The sequence below is a fragment of the Antechinus flavipes genome, chromosome 2 (genome assembly GCF_016432865.1).
Source record: "Antechinus flavipes isolate AdamAnt ecotype Samford, QLD, Australia chromosome 2, AdamAnt_v2, whole genome shotgun sequence".
NCBI classification, from domain to species: Eukaryota; Metazoa; Chordata; class Mammalia; order Dasyuromorphia; family Dasyuridae; genus Antechinus; species Antechinus flavipes.
In genome coordinates this window covers 94179872-94200400 of record NC_067399.1, presented here as the reverse complement: position 1 = coordinate 94200400, position 20529 = coordinate 94179872, and positions in this window count along the sequence as shown.

The following is a 20529-nucleotide window of genomic DNA, read 5'->3' as shown; positions in this document are numbered from 1 at the left end:
AATCATCATTTCTGTGTGGTTGAGTAGGCTCCCAAATATTTTACACATTCATCAGCTATTTTGAAATGCATTTCTTATCTGTTCCTGTTGACCAACATTTGTTGGTGATATATAAAAAAGGCTGAGATTTATGTGAGTTTATTTTGTATCTTTCTCCTTTACTTAAGTCATTGCTTTAATTAATTTTTAATTGAATCTTGAGAGTTCTCAAAGTTGATCATTATGTTATCCAAAAAAGTAATTGGCTCCTCTTAATGAATTATTCCCTCAATTTCTTGTTTTCTTTGCTTATTTTTATAACTAGCATTTCTGGAACAATATATCAATAATAGAGATAATAGACATTATTCTCCATAATATATACTGCTAGTTTTAAAATTAGATACTATTTGTCATATTAAGGAAAAGTCCTTTTATTTTTATACTTTTTAATGGCTACTTTATTTTGTTCAAAGATTTCTCTGATATGATGATATAAATAGGCAGCTTTAATTACTTTTATTGTTTAATATGGCATACTTGAATCATATCTGACTCTTCATGACTCTATATAGGGTTTTCCTGGCCAAAATACTGGACTGGTTTGCCATATCCTTTTCCAGCTCGGTTTTACAGACGTGGAAACTCAATCAAAGAGGATTAACTTTCTTGCCCAGGATCACACAGGTAGTAAGCATCTCAGGCCAAATTTGAATTCAGAAGACAAGTCTTCCTCTCTCCAGGTTCAGCACTCTATCCACTGAGCCATCTGTCTGTCCTGTTATCATACTTAGGATTATCTTAATATTGAACACATCCCACATTCCTGGAATAAATCTAGTCTTGGTACATAGCTTTTTAATATGTTGCTATAATCATTTTACCAATATTTTATCAAATGTCTTATATTCTTTAGAGAAATTCATTTGGGAATATCCCTTCAGAAAGCAAAGAAAAAATCTATCAACCATTGTCCCTAAGGAGATTTCTAGCTATTATATTTTCTTGTCCATTTCTTCATTAAAGGATTAAATTATTCTTTAAGTATTTAAGTGGATGCATATATGTGTTGATATTATTTCATTATGCCCCCAAGTATAATGTAATTTCCCTGTTTACATTTTTGAAACATGTCAGTCTTTGCTGTTGCCCCATCTGAGATCATGACTGAAATTGCTGTTTTTAAAAAATTCATTTGAAACAATAAATTCTGCTCTAGTCCTGTATTTTTAAACTCTGTGAATTTTTATTTTCAGAGTTCTTGTAAAGAGCATTTTTTAGATTCTACTTTCTTATCCATTCTGCTATCCTCTTCCATTTTATGGGCTTTCATGGTTTTGATCTATAATTCTGCATTTCATTCCATCCTATACCTTTATTCTTTTTCCTCTCTTTACAAAGAAAAAGAAGGTGAATGAATGTAAAAGCCTTATTAAACATTTAGTGTGCTAAGTGCTGGGCATACAAATAGAAAAATAAGACTGTTCCTGCTTTCAAAGAGTTTTATTCTCATGAGGGCATGACAACAAATAAAAGATGTTTCAGATATATGTTAGATGGAAAGGTCCTATCATTTTTAGGGTATAGTGGTAAAGAATCTTATTTAATGTCATTTCTACTATTAAATTCTATTTTATTCTGATTTTGAAGCATTTGACAGGGCCAAGAATTTTCTTTTTGGGGTCATCAGAAGGTACGATTACTAAAGAGATAAAGCAAAAGGAGATAAATAAGGAAGCAGGTCAGAGCAGAAGATGTTGCCAAGTCACATCTCCACAGGGTTTGTGGGTCTCCTTTCCCCCAATCCCAGAATAAGACTGGACTGAACATAGGATAGGTGGACGTAGGGTTGGGTTCCATGATTTCCAGCACTCTTGGGCTTACACGTCCACAGGTGGCCATTGGGCAGCAGTTAGTATTTGTGATGGTAAGGAAGATGGGCCCCTTACCCACAATCATTTTTTCCCCTCAGTGATGGTGGGGGCAAGGGAATGGCGCTGCTATTCCCAAGGCTCTTGAGTTCAGTGTTCTGGTCTGTTTCCATTAGAAATGAAGGTAGTACTCAAATTGGGAATGGTTCAAAAGGCAACACTACATATATACCATGAAGGGTATTGCACCCTCAAAAATCTATAAAGGAATAAAGGGGAGAGATAGGTGGATGGGGAAGCAAAGAGTGAGACAAGGGAGGGATACAAGAGTGGGGGGAGGTTAAGTAATATTGTAAGCCAAGCTCTAGAGCAGAATTTAATGACAGAATTAGCAGAGATAGGAAAGACATGGGTGTATATGGTGTGTGTGTGTGTGTGTATCTTAACTGTAGCTTGCTTGGGGATAATGGGGGGATAAAAGGGAGATGTGAGTGTGTCTATGTGGGTGTATATATGTGTATGTATATATATATATATATACACACAGATAGAAGGATAGATAGATAGATAGATCCTTTCTTAACTATATCCTACTTGGAGGTAGGTGGGGGAATAAAAGAAGGAAAAAAGAATAACGTAAACAAGGTGTGCCACAGAATAAAATAACAAATTATTATGAAGTATTAAGTAAAAGATGGATACTCATGAATATAATTTCTTCTACATACACACACACACACACACACACACACACACACTTTCTTAAGTTGGTATTTGTTGTTATATATTTTGAATCCTCCCTGATGTTCTGCTAGGCACATGATAATGTTCTCTTTTGTTTTGTTTCATTTTGTTTTGTATTGCTCTTCTGTTTTTCTTTTTGTTTATTCCATTTTTTTGAATAAAAAATAAATTTTGGGGAAAATTTTTAATAAATATATTTATTCTCAAAAAAAGGAAGAAAATGAAGTCAAAATGGTAGTCAAAATGATGGCAGTGGTTTGACTTGAATGGTAAAATCCTAATTTTCTTTTCTCCCTTGTGCTGACTTGCTGTTTTAGCTACTGGTTTAAAAAAAATATATTAGTGATCTGTAAGTGCAACAATTTGTTTCCATTCCTTTGCTTTTTTTTCTTCCCCCAACCTAGACTCAGATAATTAGCCTGTTTTTCTTTTCTTTTAATCTACTTTAAATAATTCACTCTGAAAAATTATTTTGTTTTGCTTATGACTATTCCTCTCTCTCTCTCTTTCCTAGCTCTACTTGTTCCCCAGCTGAATTTAATGTATTTCTATACCAAACTTTTTGTGCATATTTATATATGCTTGTTCAACTTATCTTTTTACCAGTTAAAATAAGAGTAGGATTCACATGATGCCCACTCAATCCCTTCATTGATGTATACTATTCTTTTCACATATTCAAGTTTGAGAAATAGTTAATTACTACCCCTTTCATTTCTCCTATAGTGTATGCCTTTTCTTTCCCTTTCTTTTTTCTAAGAATATCAAAAGAGAACACCTAACCATACTCCAACCCAAACATATAATTTCTTTTCTGACTCTTGAAAACATTAGGATTCTGAAAGGGACACATTTTTTTCTCCACCTATTAGAAATATAAGTATATCATCATCATTTAGCCCCTTGCAATTGCTCAAATATATTTGTCTTTCTGGTGTTTTACATTGCAGTGTTTACATTTCAAAGTTTCTGTTCCGCTCTAATACTTTAAACAGGAATCCTTGACAAATTTCTTTTCTATTACATGTATATCATCGTCCCTTTAAGTTTATTCTTAGTTTTGGAAGGTAAAGTTTTATCTTTTGTCTTATGGAATAGCATATTCTGAGATTTTCTCCCCTCTCTATTATTACTTTCAAGTGTTGTATGATGCTGATCATGACTCCTTAGTATTTCAGCATTTTCTCTTTGGCTCCTTGTAGCATTTTTTTTCTTTGATCTGTAAACTCTAGAATTTTCATGTAGCATTCCTGGGAATTTTTAATTGAAATTTATGTGTGTTTTTGAAGGGAAAACCATTTGTCTTTTAATTTTTATGTTTCCCCATGGTTCTAGTAGATCTAAGGGAGTTTTCATTTATGATGTCTTAAAATATTGTATTCAGGTATATGATTTTTTTAGGGAGTCCATTGATTCTTGGATTTCTAGGCAGCTGATTGACACAATGAATAGAGGACTTGATCAGATATCAGGAGGAAAGACCTGAGTTCAAATTTAACCTTTTTTCTGTAGTTTTCTCAAAAGTAAAAAAAAAGTCATTTAACCTCTTTGCCATAGTTTTCTCAACAGTAAAAAAGGGATAATAATAGCACTTATCTCTCAGAGTTATCATGGATATTGAATGAGATATTTTTAAAGTGTTTGGTATAGAGTAGGCGCTATATAAACGCTATCTTTGTTTTTTAAATTAACTTTATTTTAAATTTATTAAATAAAACAAGCATGTTCATAACATAGTATAATAAAAAAAAGATGATTGCACATGAAACTAAAAATCTATTGTGTACAACTTTCTATTTTTTAAAAATATAAAATAAAGGTATGACATAAATTTCTTTTTTTTCCTGTTTTTTCTTCCCTTACCCTACCCTAGAGATAGTTATCATTAGACCCAAATAGATATATATATATATAAATAATTATCTTACACATACTTCTATTGGTTACTTCTTGTTCTTGTTCTTGTTCTTCTCCTCCTCCTCCTTCTCTTCCTCTTCCTCTTCTTCCTTCTCCTCTCTCTTTCTACTCTTTCATCTCTCCTTCACCTTGTTTTCTAGTTTAGGTGTTTTTAATAATAGATACCTAACATTTTCTCCTGTTTTTTCTATATTTTATAATTTTGTTCTAATATTTCTTTTTGTCTCATGAGGTAGTAGAGTTCTTTTTGCTTCACTTTATTTTTCATGAAGTCAGAGAAATTTTCTACCTTCTGTTCTAAACCCTTTATTCTTCTAATGCTTTCCTCCAGAGCTCTTCACTTATAGCTATTGCTTCATTTCTTTAGTTACTTTCGTCATTCTTGTCATCAAGTCCCTTCCCCCCAACAAGGCTGTGCTATTAATTATTGTGTAGTTATTTTCTTATTCTGGGTTTACTTATTGGGTATCTCTTGACCCACAGTATCTTCATAGCGTTCAAGGACTTTTTGTTGGCAATTTCCATCCTCAGTTCCTGATTTGGGGACTTTGTTTCAAGCCAAGATAGCTCTCCCTCCTACATCTCTGATTTGCTTGGTTTCTGCCATTGGCTTCTACTTTCCTGGGTTTGTTTGCCCTCAAAATACTGACTAATTTCGGGCCCACCAGGATCATCTAAAGTCAGAGTGCTGTGGTCTTCATGGCTCACTTAAGCATCACCCCCAGAATGCTTTGAACTTGGAGTTTGCCCAGGGAATCTCAGTTAGGGCACTATCAATTCACAGCCCCACTTTCCAGTCAGAAGAGTCAGCGTTACCTGCCTCTTACATTTCTGAAACGTCTCCGTTCTAGCTCCCAGAGCTTTCTATCCTTTTGGAACAGAGTGCTCTAAGTCAGTCAGTAAACCTTTTGATGATGAGGCACTTGTCTTTAGGATCCCACTTGGAGTTTTCTTGGTAAAGATATTATAGTTTGCCATTTTCTTCTTCACTTATTTCATAGATGGGGAAATTGAAGCAAACAGGGTAAAATGACTTGAGCAGGGTCACCCAGCTAGTAAGCATCTGAGGTCAGATTTGAACTCAGGTCTTCCTGACTCCAGGACCAGCGCTCTATCCACTATGTCCACTTAGCTGCCTGTCAGGCAATCGACAATCGTTCATTAAGTATTTAACATCAACAGCTAATTTTATAAAGTGCCTATTTCATGTCAGGCACTCAGCTAAGCACCTTAAAAACACTGTCTCATTTGATCCTCACATTATTATCATCATTTTATAGTTGAGGAAACTGAAACTAAAATTAAGTGACTTGCCAAAGGTCTACATATGAGGCACTGAGCTATGCTCTGGTTGTACAAAAAAGGACAAAAACAATTTACATTCTGATGGAGGAGAAAACATGGAAATAATTAGGAGCATAGAAAAAATATGCAAAATAGAGAACAGGTAGTCTCAGAGGGAAAGTCACTAACAGCTGTTGAGAGTCACTAATATCCTACAGAATGGGAGACTTGGTTTGAGTTTTGAAGGAAGCCAGGAAATTAATAAGCATTTTTAAAATCAGGAAGATCTGGGATTCAGCCTCACTTCTGACTATATGACACTAGATAAATGACACTAGATAAATCATTCATCTTCTCAGTGTCCTATACAACTTAATAAGACTGCAAATTGCAAAGAAGCTGCCACTCTGCACTGATTGAAAGAAATTTTCTCTAGAAGCTTCCTAAATCCAGAAAACCAAAAATTTAAAGAAAAAATATTCTTTATATATTTTAGGAATTATTTTTATCTTAGAAGTTTTGAAAGAATTCATCTAAGAATTCAGGTATTTAGTTGATAATATTTTATTTCTTCTTGTAAGAATGGTTTATTTAAGTTATTAATTTTCTGATGTGTCAATTCATATTTCATAATAATCATCTATTTCCTTTAAGTTTGTAAATTTGTTAAAATATAACTTTTCACACTATTCCTTATTGTTATCATTATTAATTTTTTTGTACTTTTCATGACCTCTCCTTTTTTATTTGTAACTTTACTTATTTGTGTTTTATTCTCCATTTTTAAATTAAGCTTGCTACTGCTTTGTCAGTTTTATTGATCTGTAAGGGAAAAAATAAAACCTTCTGGTCTTATTCATCAATTCAATTGTTTTTTTTTTTCATTTTTCTTCTATTTATTCTGTGTTTAATTTTATCATCCATCTTTTTTTACTCTCTTTTAGAATATTGTTTTGTTTTTTTTTCCCCCTAGTACCATTAAGTATAAGTCTAACTAATTTACATTTTCCTCTTCTTTCTTCTTTATGTAGGCATTCAGCAATATAAACTTGTTAATAAGAACTGCTCTTGGCTGGTAGATTTAATAGGAGATCTTGCCATTGTCATTTAAATATTCTTAATTTTTTCCTGTTATTTTCCTTTTCCTCCTCCTCTTCCTCCTCCTCCTCCTCCTCCTCCTTCTTCTTCTTTTTAACTATGTAAGTATCCCAGTATAAAATGCTGGATTTGGAGTCAGGAAGGCCTGAATTAAAATAGCAATAATATTTGATAGGACAATTTTTTCATCCAGGAAATCTTTATATTAATGAAATCATAGCTCTAGTTATCATCCTTATTATTTAGTCTAATCATTGTTTAATATATTGTTTTTATACTTTTCACTCATGTCAATGAAATGTAATTTAAAGTCTGAATACAATCTGAAAATGAAGCATGGATCATTTTTTTCTTTTTTGAATTTATGTAATTCAGTTCTCACTGACCTAATATATTATCCATTTTTGTAAACTCTTTATATATTTGAAAAGAATGTTTATCCTCTTTTCCCATTTTGTTGTTTTCATGTATCTCTTAATTACAAGTGATTGAGTTCTTATGTTATTTCTTCATTCTTCATATTTTAAGTTTACTCATAATACTTAATCAGTACAGTGTTGTTCTACTATAATTTTGCCTATTTCTTCTTTTGTCATTATTCATCTTTCTTTTAATTAATTAACTATTGAAATGCTAAGCATATATAAATTATATTAACTGCCATTTATATTTAGTTTTGTCATTATATGGTAACTTTGTTTGAAACTTCCAGTATTTTAAAGTTAGAATTACACATTACTATATAACATTAATCCCAGCTCAACTTTTAAAGACTTGTAGTACTATGATATATTTTAGACTAGCTTAATTTTATTTATCTTTCTACATCTTTAATCCATTTCATATTAATTTTTATTTTAAGGAACCCACATAGATTATTCACATTTATCCTTTATAAAGTCATGATTTTGATTTATATTCTAGTATTTTCTTTTTGCTATTTTCTTTTTTTTTACTTACTATTTTCTCGTTGAGACTTCTAGGAGGAAGTGAAATGTGTTTACATTCTATATCTATTTCAGTTATTAGAACTAGTTAATGAAGCAAGTTTTTTGTTCATAAAATTATTAATTTATATTTACTTGAGGTTAATCCCCTTCTAAAAATTATGAATAGATATTTTGTTCCTCAAAAATTTGCTTTTCTCCTTGTCCTCAAATTCTTTGTTATTTCTGTTGTTTCTCGTGTATGTAAATTTCTTCTGATTAGTAAATGTGATACATTTTAATATTATTTACATTATATTTAAATCATTATTCAAATTTTAACTCAAACTCTAATTTGACAATTTCTTGCATAAACATAAAAAATATATAAATTTCATTTATTATGGATATGGGTACAATTGTATGTACATGTATGTGTCATATACATGCATACATGCATTAAGATAAATTCTTAACTATAATTAATAACAGACAGCATTATTTATATGTTTGTTTAACTTTTAATTTTTGGCTAATTTTTGGAAAAATTTAATGTCATACTGATAGGAATTTTTAAAATATCATTTTGATTTTTTTCCTTGGCTTTGGAACATTTTTTTTCTTTAACTTTGGAATTATGTTTTAATAATTATGTATCTTGATGAATATTGGTTTGGATTTTTCAATGTGGGAGTGCTGTGTATTTTTTCAATTACAGATTATTGTTGGATCTTGTCCACTATAGAAAGATTTTTTTGGTTTTTTTTTCTAATTAGATCTTTAGCTATAATATCTGTTTTTTTCTTTTTTCAGTATGTTTTTGAATCCAAAATCATATGACGTTTGTGTTTATTGATTTGTCTTTCAAATTTATCATTTTGAATTCATATTCTGTATCACAAAAGTGTTGTTCACTTTTTATTTCATCTACTGATGTTCATTTATCTCTAATTATTCTTATATTTGGCAATATAATTTATTTTGTCTCTCTATTGCACTTTAAATTTTATAAACAATTATTATGTCTTCCTCCTACTGTCTCTTTAAGATGTTTTACCCCAAAACAAAATACATATAACAAAAATAATACATGTAATTCAGCAAAACATTTCCACATTGCTCATGTCCAAATATTCATGGATCATTCTTCATTTAAAGTTCATCATTTCTCTGATAGGAAATAGGTGGCATGATTCATTTTTAATTGTAGTACTCATAGTTCATCATTACATTAATCAGAGTTCTAAAGTCTTAAGTTGTTGGAAATCAGTAAATTGTCAACTACCACTCTTCTTTTTCTCACTCTGATTGATCTCTCACCTAAGAGCTTTTCGTGTCTCTGCTTTGTCAGATCTGGAAATCAAACAGTTGCTCAGTCCTAAGAGCATCCAGCTCTCCTTTCTGTTGGTTTGTTTGTTTGTTTTATCTCCTAGTAAACTGTCCTTTTCTTTCCACTCATACTCTGTGAAACATTCTTCCAATATCCAACATTCTGACAAAGGTTGTATCTCTTCTATTCCTTCAGATGTTTTTTTTCCATCCCATGAAGATGTTTCCATTTTTTAAGAACACTTCATTATATCTGACAACCTGAAGTATGTAGAGGAATTTTTTGAGTCCCATCAATTGAGTCCCAAAGAGTCCCATCTAGGAGAGGGACCAGTCTATACCTGTGAGCAGTAAAGATAAAAAACTGGAGAACAATATATTATGCTTTAGCTGAAGTTAAAGAGAAAGAGAGAGAGAAAGAAAAAGAAAGAGAGAGAGAGAGAGAGAGAGAGAGAGAGAGAGAGAGAGAGAGAGAGAGAGAGAGAGAAGAGAGAGAGAGAGATTTCAGTTAAAGCAAAACAGATAAGGAAGGAAACTACATCTTGCTAAAGGGTATCAAGACTATGTAGTAATATCAACACTAAATTTATATGTACCAATTGGCATAGCACCCAAATTTCCAGAGGAAAAGTTAAATAAGTTACAGGAAGAAATATATAGCAAAACTATATATTTGTCCCTTTCTTTCTGATTAGTAGACTTCTCCTTCTTTCAGAACTAGATTCATCTAACCACAAAACAAAAAGAAAGAAGATAAGGAGGGAAATAGAATTATAGATAAAATTAGCTATGATAGATCTCTGCAGAAAATTGAATGGGGATAAAATTAATCCTTTTTTTCAGTGGTATATGGCACCTACACAAAAATCAACTATATATTAGGTCATAGAAACCTCACAATCAAATGTAGAAAGGCAGAAATATTTAATGTATCATTTTCAGATCATGATAATAAAAATTACATGTAATAAAGGACCATGGAAAAATAGACCAAAAATTATCTGGAAACTAAATAATTTAATTCTAAAGAATGAGTGGATTAAACAACAAATCATACAAACAGTCAATATTTTTATCAAAGAGAATAACAATAATGAGACAACATACCAAAGCTTATGAGATGCAGCCAAAACAGCTCTTAGAGGAAATTTTATGTTTCTAAATGCTTCCATGAATAAAATAGAGAAAGAGAAGATCAATGAATTGAGCATGAAACTAAAAAAAGCTAGAAAAAGAATAAATATAAAATATCCAATTAAATACCAAATTAGAAATTCTGAAAAATCAAAGGAGAGATTAATGAAATTGAAAATAAGAAATACATTGAATCAATAAATAAAACTATAAGTTTTTATGAGAAAACCAATAAAATAGATAAAACTTGGCTAATTTGATTTTTAAAAAGAAAAAAAAGCAAATTATCAATCTCAAAAATGAAAAGGGTAAACAGCACAAAAGAAGAGAAAATTAAAGCAATAATTAGGAACTATTTTCCTCAACTGTATGTCAATAAATCTCTCAATCTAATTGAAATAGATGAATATTTTCAAAAATATATAAATTCTTAAGATTAAGAGAAGAGGGAATAAAACACTCAAATAACCCCGTTTTAGAAAAAGAAATTGAACAAACTATTGATGAACTCCCCCCCCCCAAAAAAAAGTCTCCAGGCCCCAATAGATTTACAAGTAAATTCTATGAAATAATTAAAGAATAATTAATCTCAATACTACATAAACTATTTGGGAAAATAGGTGAAGAAGCATTCTGCCAAATTCCCTTTATGACAAAATATGATGCTGATACCTAAACTAGGAAGATCCAGAACAGAAAAAGAAAATTATACACCAATTTCCCTAATGAATATCAATGCAAAATTTTGAAATAAAATATTAGGAAATTAGGAAAGAGATTACAGAAATTTATTCTCATTATTACCAAGTAGAATTTATGCCAGGAATTCAAGCCTGGTTCAATATTAGGAAAACTATCAGCATAACTGTCCACATCAATAATAAAACTAACAAAAATCATTTGATTATGTCAATAGATGTAGACAAACTTTTGACAAAATACAGCACCCATTCCTGTTTTTAAAAAACTACAGAGCATATGAATAAATGAAGTTTTAAAATGATAAGCATCATCTATCTAAAACCATCAGCAAGCATAATATGGAATAATATTCCATTTAAAATAACTATAGACAATATAAAATATTTGAGAGTCTACCTGCCAAGATAAATCCATGAACTATATGAACATGATTACAAAACACTTTTCACATAAATAAAGTCAGATCTAACCAACTGGAAAAATTGCTCATGGGTAAACCAAAATAATATAATAATTGTAGTAGTAATTGTAATATAATAATTGTAAAAATAATGTTATAATATAATAATAATATAATAAATATGATAATTCTACTTCAATTGATCTATTTATTCAGTACTATGCCAATCATTCTGCCAAAAAATATTTTATAGAGCTACAAAAAATAATAACAAAATTTATCTGGAAGAACAAAAAGTGAAGAATATCAAATGAATTAATGAAAAAAAAATTGCAAAGGAAGATGGCCTATCTATACCAGACCTAAGAAGCAACAGTCATCAAAACCATTTGGTACTGGCTAAAAATAGATTAAGTACATAAGACACAATAATCAATTACTATAGTAATCAACTGTTAATAAACTCAAAGACTCCAGTTTCTGGGATAAGAACTCACTATTTGATAAAAACTGCTGGGAAAACTGGAAAATAGTATGGTAGAAACTAGGCATCCTATACCCTATAGCAACACAAGGTCAAAATGGATTCATGATTTAGATATAATGAATGAACATTATAAGCAAATTAGGAGAGCAAGGAATAATTTACCTGTCAGATGTTTGGAGAAAGGACGAATTTGTTACCAAACAAGAGATAGAGAAAATTATGAAATGCAAAATGAATAATTTTGATTACATTAAATTAAAAAAGGGTTTGCACACACAAAATCAATGCAACCAAGATTAGAAGGGAAACAGAAAGCAGGGAAATAATTTTTATAGCCAGTGTTTCTGATAAAGGTCTCATTTCTAAAATGAACAGAGTTGAATTTATAAAAATATAACTCAATCATCCATTGATAAATGGTCAAAGGATATAAACAGGCAGTTTTGAAATGAAGAAATTAAATCTAAATATAGCCATATGAAAAAATGCTCTCATCATTATTGGTTAGAGAATGCAAATTAAAATAACTTTGAGGTACCAGCTCACACTTATCAGATTGATTAAAATGACAAAAAAAAAAATGATAAATATTGGAGGGAATGTGGGACAAATGGGACACTAATGCACTATTACCACAGTTGTGAACTGATCTAATGCTGAGTGAAATGAGCAGAATTAAGAGAACATTGTACACAATAACAGCAACATTATGTGATGACAAACTATGATAGACTTAGCTCTTCTCAGCAATACAGGGACTCAAGACAATTCCAAAAGATTTGTATGGAAGATGCCATTTCCATTCAGAGAAACTATGGAGACTGAATGTAGATCAAAGCATTTTCACTTTTTTTAGGGGGGGGAGGTGTTTTTTTTCTCATGGGTTTTCCATTTTGCTCTTATTTTTCTTTCTCAACATTACTAATATGGAAATATGTTTAACATGATTGTACATGTATAACCTATATCAGATTGTTATCTTGGGGAAGGAGAAGGGAAGAATGGGAAAGAAAAAAATTGGAATTCAAAATCTTACAAAAATGAATGTTAAAAACTATTTTTGTAGCAAAGTACATTTCAAAATAAAAAGAAACATGGAAAGCAGATACTTAGCCATAACAGAAATGTATATAGCAGAAAAGCAATACAAGTCACTGAAAATTTTTCTCTCCCTACTGATTGAGATTTTTAGTTTGTTTCTCTTTTTAAGCATTTGTTGATTTAGATTAAATTCTGAAAGTATCACTTAAGACCTTAAAACCCCTTATATTTGCCCTGTTAGGGTATCATTTACATTTATCTTAATTACTCTAATAGCCACCTAATCTTTCTTTTTATCACTTCTAAATAACTTGACAGCCCTATGCAATTTCCTTTTCTTGTTTTCAACAGAATCTCTAAATCTTACTTCTTTCTCTTTTTCACAATCTTGTTAACAAATTCATTTTATTTAGTCTTCTCTTTTCCTTGACTTCTCAGTTCTGCTTCCTTTCTCTTTAATCCTCCTAATCCTGATCCTTGTCATTAAACAGCTTTTTTTTTTTTTTTTTCCCCACAGAAGTCAGAAGGCAAAAGTAGAATTTGGAACTGAAAACTTTTTCAAATTTTCCTCAAATTTTCCAGAATTTTTTCAAATGTTTATATATTTACATTCCTCCAAGATACCTCTACATTTCCTTTTTCAATATTCTTTTTATATTTATTATAAAATTTAATTTGTTATTAGACATTTCTTCCATCCTATGCCTCAACTTGTCTTTCTGAAGGAATTTTATTCTTTGAATCATTTAGAATTTCTTGATTATTATAATTTTTAATATTTTTTTCCCCATCAGGGATAGAAGTAGTAAAAAGGTTAGGCATAGCAAATGAGACATTAGCGTGAGTGATAACTGCTGATATATGTTAAAGCACTAAGTAGAAAACTTTGGTTTGGCTCAGAACTATAAGTGGACAGCAAACTTTTCTATGATGTGGTTGGCTGTGTGAAAGGGATAATGGAAGAAAACCTAGTTATTTCCTTTATAACAGAAGGGTTTATAGCTTTAATGTAGGATAAGTTTAATCAGATTTCCGAGGATACTAGAGAAGAAGCAAGGCTCCTCAGATAACTTTCGGATCACAGTGTGGTGACTTTCATCAATTTGTAGGAGGAAGGGTTGGAAATGGGATGGAGAAGCTTTCAGTCACTTTTGCTAGATCATCATCCAGATGTGAATATAAGGGCTATCTGCTGAGCCCTCTTCTCGTCTGTCTCTAAAATCTCTCTGCTATACCATTATGTTTGTGGATATTTGATACTGATATTCTTTCATTTTCTATGATACCTTTCAGCATAATATACTCCTCATTTCTCTGACTTAATACTTTTGAATTTCAATATAGTATTGTATGATAGCATTATTCTCAATCCAGGTTTTTTTGTACTCAGTTGATACCTAATAAATTGTATTCTAGCTTCTCAAAGTTATATTTAGCTCTCAGAATTAAGAGTGTTTCCTGTAGAGAACAAATTATTGGATTAGGCCTTGTTTTCTAGAATCACCATTTTAAAGTGATTTAAAGAATCACTCAAGCCTAAACTCTTTATCTTCAAATCTCTTTTCCTTATCTACAGGCATTGCCTTTCCGAGTATCCTTTCTCCTCTCCCTTTCTAGTGTTGTGTTTATGTTACCTTCTCCCATTAGAATGTTAAGTTCCTCTAGAATTGGAATTGCTTCTTGTATTTTTATCCCCAGTGATCATTACATACATTTTAAGTATTTAATAAAGGTTCTAAGTATCTTTCATCTATCCATATCTATCTTAATCATATTCCATTCAAGTTTATAAATTTTAAATTTTGGTTTATCACTTTTTTATACTTTGTTAAATTGTTCTCAGAAGACAATGCAATCTTCCTTATTTTACCAATACAAATCTTTAACAACCACATTTACACTTTCATATAACATTAAACATTATTCCTATCCTAGTCACTCTCAGTTTTATAAGAGCTGAATTCTGATTTATTTAATTTTATTTTCTTACCCTCTTCCCTTTCTGAGATTGTAAAACCATTCCAGAATGATTCCATGTATTCATTTCATTCTTGTCGATTTAGTTGCTGCCTCATATCAACATTTTCCTTTCCGTTCTTCTTTCATGCATCCATCATTCATTCCCTTAAAAAAGCAGTTTTAAAGTGTAATATCTGATAGGTACTATTGGGGTGTTGGGGATGTAGAGATGTGATCAAACCATTCATCTAGCTGGATGATATTTTTTAAAACTAGCTTTTACTTCTTTTCTCCAGAAGAGAAAAAAAAAAGTCTTTTTCTCAGCAAATCTATTGTTTTATTTATAAACTCTGTGGATAAATATCCAAGCTGTTGAGTTTAATCATTTTTTCTTGAATCTTCCTCATTTTAACCAATTATAATTTTGCTAATTTTGTTTCTTCCTTTATTTTTCAGCTTATTTATTATTCATGTTGACGGGTCTTATAATTATTTCAGTTTAGTTTCTGGGGCTACTCTCATTATCGATTCATTATGTTTTTCCTTCTGCCATTTCAGCTTCAGTTTATTTTAATCCATAATAATTATTTATCATGTTGTAAATTTTGTTTGCTCATTTCTTTGCTTATTGCTTTTATGAAAACCAATTTTCTTTTGAGAATTTCATGCAGTCCCTTCTGCTGGTTTATCATCAATATCATTCTTCCTAATTATAGAGCTCTGTCAGAGGCCTTCTTATCTTTTCTCTATTCTTTCACTTGGTGAGCTCATCAACTTCCATGAATTTGAGCATCATTTCTATGTAGTTGACTCCCAGATCTATGAGCTATAAATCCCATATCACCAACTGGTATTTTACACTGAATAGCCAATAGATATTTCAAACTCAGTATGTTTAAAACAGAATTCATTATTGTTTCCCTAAAACCCACCCCTCTTCAAAACTTTGCTATTTCTGTTAAGGGCAACAGGATCTTCCATTCACCTAGGTTCACAACCTTGTGGTTACCCCAAACTATTCACTGTATCTCATGACACATAATCAATTGATTGCCAAGTCCACAATATCTTTCATCTGCCCCCTTCTATTTACTAACATAACTACTACCTTAGTTTGGCCTACTTAAGACTATTACAATAAACTTTAATTGTTCTTCTTTCAGTCTATCTCTACTCCAATTAAGTCTCCACATAGCTGCTAAAGTGTTTTTCCTTAAGTGTAAAACTAATCATGTATTTCTCCTACTTAGTCAATTCTAATGGCTCCTTATTACCTGTAGGATCAAAATAAACTCTTCATATTGGCTTTTAAAGCCCTTCACAACCTACCCCAAACCACCTTTTCATCTTGATTGTCCATTACTCACCTTATTCACCTATAATACTCCACCTCCTATCTCCAAGCTTCTGCATTGGTTGACTCTCATGAATGGAACACATTCCCACCTGAACCCCACCTCTTTGAATCCATTGTTACCTTCAAAACAACATTCAAAAATCATATTCTACATGTCTTTCCCAATTCAAACAGCTGCTAATGCCTTCCCTCACGAAAGATTCCCTTGAACTTCTGTGGTGAAGTGGTAACAGAGAGAGCAGGACCAGAAAGACTTACGGTTAAGTCCCCTCTCTAACATGCTGGGGATAGGAACCTGGACAAGCCACTTAACCTCTCAATACAGTTACAGCTCTCTAATACTAAAAGGTGTAAAATAAGTACCTTTATGCAGTGGTAACAAATCCTCACTGAAACTCTCTATACCAATTAAATTGGAGTTTACCTAAAACACATACATACATATGTGTACACACACACACACATATCTGTATGTGTGTATATTAATGTATATTATACATATTATACCTGTATATTAATTACATATGTGCGTATAGACAGATAAATAGATTAATAATACATATATACATGTTATCTCTCCTTGCTCCCCCTAGAATGTAAGCTTCTTTAGGGCAAGGATTGCTTAATTTTTGTCATTGTGGCTAGCTTCTAGCACAGTGCTTGGCACATTGTAGATAATTAATATCAAGCTTATTGCTTGATTCATTAATCCTGAATTAAAAACAAAACTAATTTTTGAGGGGATCATTAAGGTGGTATGTTCTCTTACAACTCTCACTCTTTCATCTTTCTTTGTTTTTATTTGCTTTACAAAAAGTCTCCTTTTACAAAAGAATTCATTTCAATATAACATCCTTTTTGATGATATCCTGAAAGTTAGTCTTGTGCTGTGTGCCCCAAATACAGTATATATAGAAGAAATTATGACCTCTGATTGGCTAAAAGAGACTTATGTACCTGAAGAATTTATTTCAGTTAGTTAAAGATAGACTTCAAGAGAGAATCTCCAGGGAGGTAGTTGAGGGAGAAAGACTTGAATGAAAGATGGAAGTCCTCAAATCTGTGGTTATAGATCAGATCCTATTTCTTGATTTTGTAATTCTAGATACTATTGAAAGGAGAAATCATTCCCTCTTTCCTGGTTTGGGCTGAAATCTTTCTACAGATTCTGTCTGTAGATTCTATCTACAGATTCTAATCTGTAGAACTCTGAATTCTGTTTGCTTTTTCCTTAGATAAATGCTGGAGTGTAAGCTAAGGGCTACATTTCCCATTAAAAGTTAATAGGGAAGTGGCTTTTATTCTGAAGTTACAAACCCCTAGACTAGAGATATTTGAGGGATAGCATATTTTTAGTCTAGCTAATGCTCTGAGGAGAAATCTCCCAACCTCTGAAGTCCTGGACCTTTCTTGACTTAGCTGGCCCTTCTCCTGCTCCTCACAAAGGAAGAACAGCAGTTAATCCCTTTGGAGATAGAGTGGGCAAGATTAAATCACATCTATCTGTGCCCCCTGTGAGCTACATCTATGTATTTAAATAACTTACATATACCTATATTATAGCAGGAGAACTTTAAATAGTGGTCTCAACTGCTGCAATTAAAATAGGATTCTGTTTACAAATTTTATTTTCATGAGAACTTTTCTAGGAAATAGGAAAAATTTTCTAGGAATGTATAAAATGACATCCACAAATACTGTACAGTTTATCCAGATGGTATTTCTGTAAGCAATATCAGCTTTCTTATCTCTTTAAATTTATTCTCAGATGTTGGAGCATTGGGCCTGTAATAATGATAAGAGATTCCATGTGGTTTTTTGGGAGAGAGAAAAGGAAAAAAGAATTCAGAATTCTTGAGAGACTGGGGGCAAATGAAATCAAGTGAGCTAAGGAGGTCTATGCTAGATGCACACCATCTGTCTGAACCCCAGCCGTAACGGCTATCAGACAAATGAGGAACACTTCTAATGTATAGGAAATACACCACTCTCTGATCACTCAAAGTTCTTTAAGGCCTAGAGAGGAACAAAGTTGATCATGTCACCCTAAGCTACCCAAATCAAAAGGCCTCCATCCATGGTAGAATCACTTTGCAAAATGTTTGTGGCAGTCTTTTTTATAGTGGCAACAAACTGGAAACTGAATGGATGTTCATCAGTTGGAGAATGGCTAAATAAATTATGGCATATGAATGCTATGGAATATTATTGTTCTGTAAGAAATGACCAGCACGATGATTTCAGAGAGGCCTGGAAAGACTTACATGAACTGATGCTGAGTGAGGTGAGCAAAACCAAGAGAACATTGTATGTAGCAACAAGAAGATTATATGATGATCAATTGTGATGGACATGGCTCTTCTCAAAATGAGGTGATTCAGGCCAGTTCCAATGGTCTTGTGATGGAGAGAGCCGTCTGCACCCAGAGAGAGGACTGTGGGAAATGAGTGGGGGTCACAATATAGCATTCTCATGCTCTCTGTTGTTTGCTTGCATTTTGTTTTCTTTCTCATTGTTTTCCTTTTTGATCTGATTTTTCTTGTGCAGCCAGAGAATTGTATAAATATGTATGTATATTAGGCATATTAAAATTTACATATATTTTGCCATATTTAACATATCCTGGATTACCTGCCATCTAGGGGAGGGGGAAGGGAGAAGGAGGGGAAAATCTGGAACACAAGGTTTTGCAAGGGTCATTGTTGAAAAATTATCCATGCATATGTTTTGAAAATAAAAAGCTTTAATTAAAAAAAAAAAAAAGAATCACTTTGCAGCAAGAACCTGCTTGGAGTTATTTGCTTAATTTGCTCATTTCAGATGAGCATTAGCTAAGCCAGATAGATACTGCTGTCCGGGTTTGACAAGGATGTCCTACCATACATACATGAGTGTAATTTGCAGCAGGGATTGGCTACTGTAGTTTCTCATCACTCCCTGCCTGGTGGGGAGGGCCAGGCTCTTCTTTCACTCCTCAGGCAGGGCTTAGCTTTCCCTAAGAGGACATAAAGCTCCTCCCAGGACTGCTTAGACACAGCTTCCTTGACCCAGTTTATTTCCCCTTTCAAAAATGAGTAGATCTAAGTCTCTCCTCCATCCTCCTGTTCCAGAGATTAGCGTTTCTCAAAGGAGAGTCCAGTGGGAGAGTGCCAGGCCTGGAGTCAGAAAGACTCATTTTTATGAATTAAAATCTGGCCTCAGACTCGTCTGACCTATTGATCCTGAACCAGTCATTTAACCCTGTTTGCTTCAGTTTTCTCATCTGTAAAATGAGCAGACAAAAATGGCAAAATATTTTGCCAAGAAAACCCCAAAATGGGTCATGAAGAGTCATGACTAAAAACAGCTGAACAGCAACCAAAGGAGAAAATGAGGAACCAAGATGGTAGATTAGAGGCAACCCAGCTAAACTCTCTCAACATATCCCATCAAATAACTTTAAAATACACTCAAATAAAATTTTGGAATGGCAGAGCCAACAAAGGGTCAATATGAAACATCTTTCTAGTCTTAACTTAGGTTGGCAAAAGTTTGCGACATTGGAGTAGAGGCTGGTCTGGAGTCCATACATGTGGTGGCAACAACTGGCAGAGGCAACAGCTTGGGGAAAGATGGTAAGGGACTCGGACAATTGGTCAGAAAGAGAGGACAGAAGCACTCTGCTGGCAGTGGGTACACCAAGTTCTGTGCTACAATTCCAGGGTAGATATGGACACTTGTTTTGGAGCTCTTGGTTCAAAGAGAAAGAAATAATTCAAATATTGTGGAGGCACAATCAGTAAGTATCACATAAGATTACATATTAAAGGAAGGAGGACTTCAGATATATTCTTGAAGGCAAAAGAAATAGGATTACATCCAAGAATAACCTATTCACCAAAATCAAGTATACTCCTTCAGGGGAAAAAATGGATATTTAATGAAATAAAGGAATTTAAGTATTCCTGATGCAAAAACCTGCACTGAATAGAAAATCTGTCAATTCAAACAGAAGACTCAAGCATAAAAAGGTAAACATGAAAGATAAACATAATGATCTCAATAAAATCAATAAAGTTAATAAAATTAGTTTGTATTCTTATATGGGAAGATGATACATGTAAGTCCTAAGAATTTTATTATGGAGTCTACATAAATAGAAAGTATGGATGTGAGTCAATAATGTTGGAATGATCTCCAAAAAAGGATTAAGAGGTGAGAAAAGAGGGGTACAGCAAGAGATGGGAGAAAGAAGAGGTAGGATGGAGGAAATTTATCACCTAAAAGAAGATGAATATTTATAATGGAAGGGAAAACAGGTG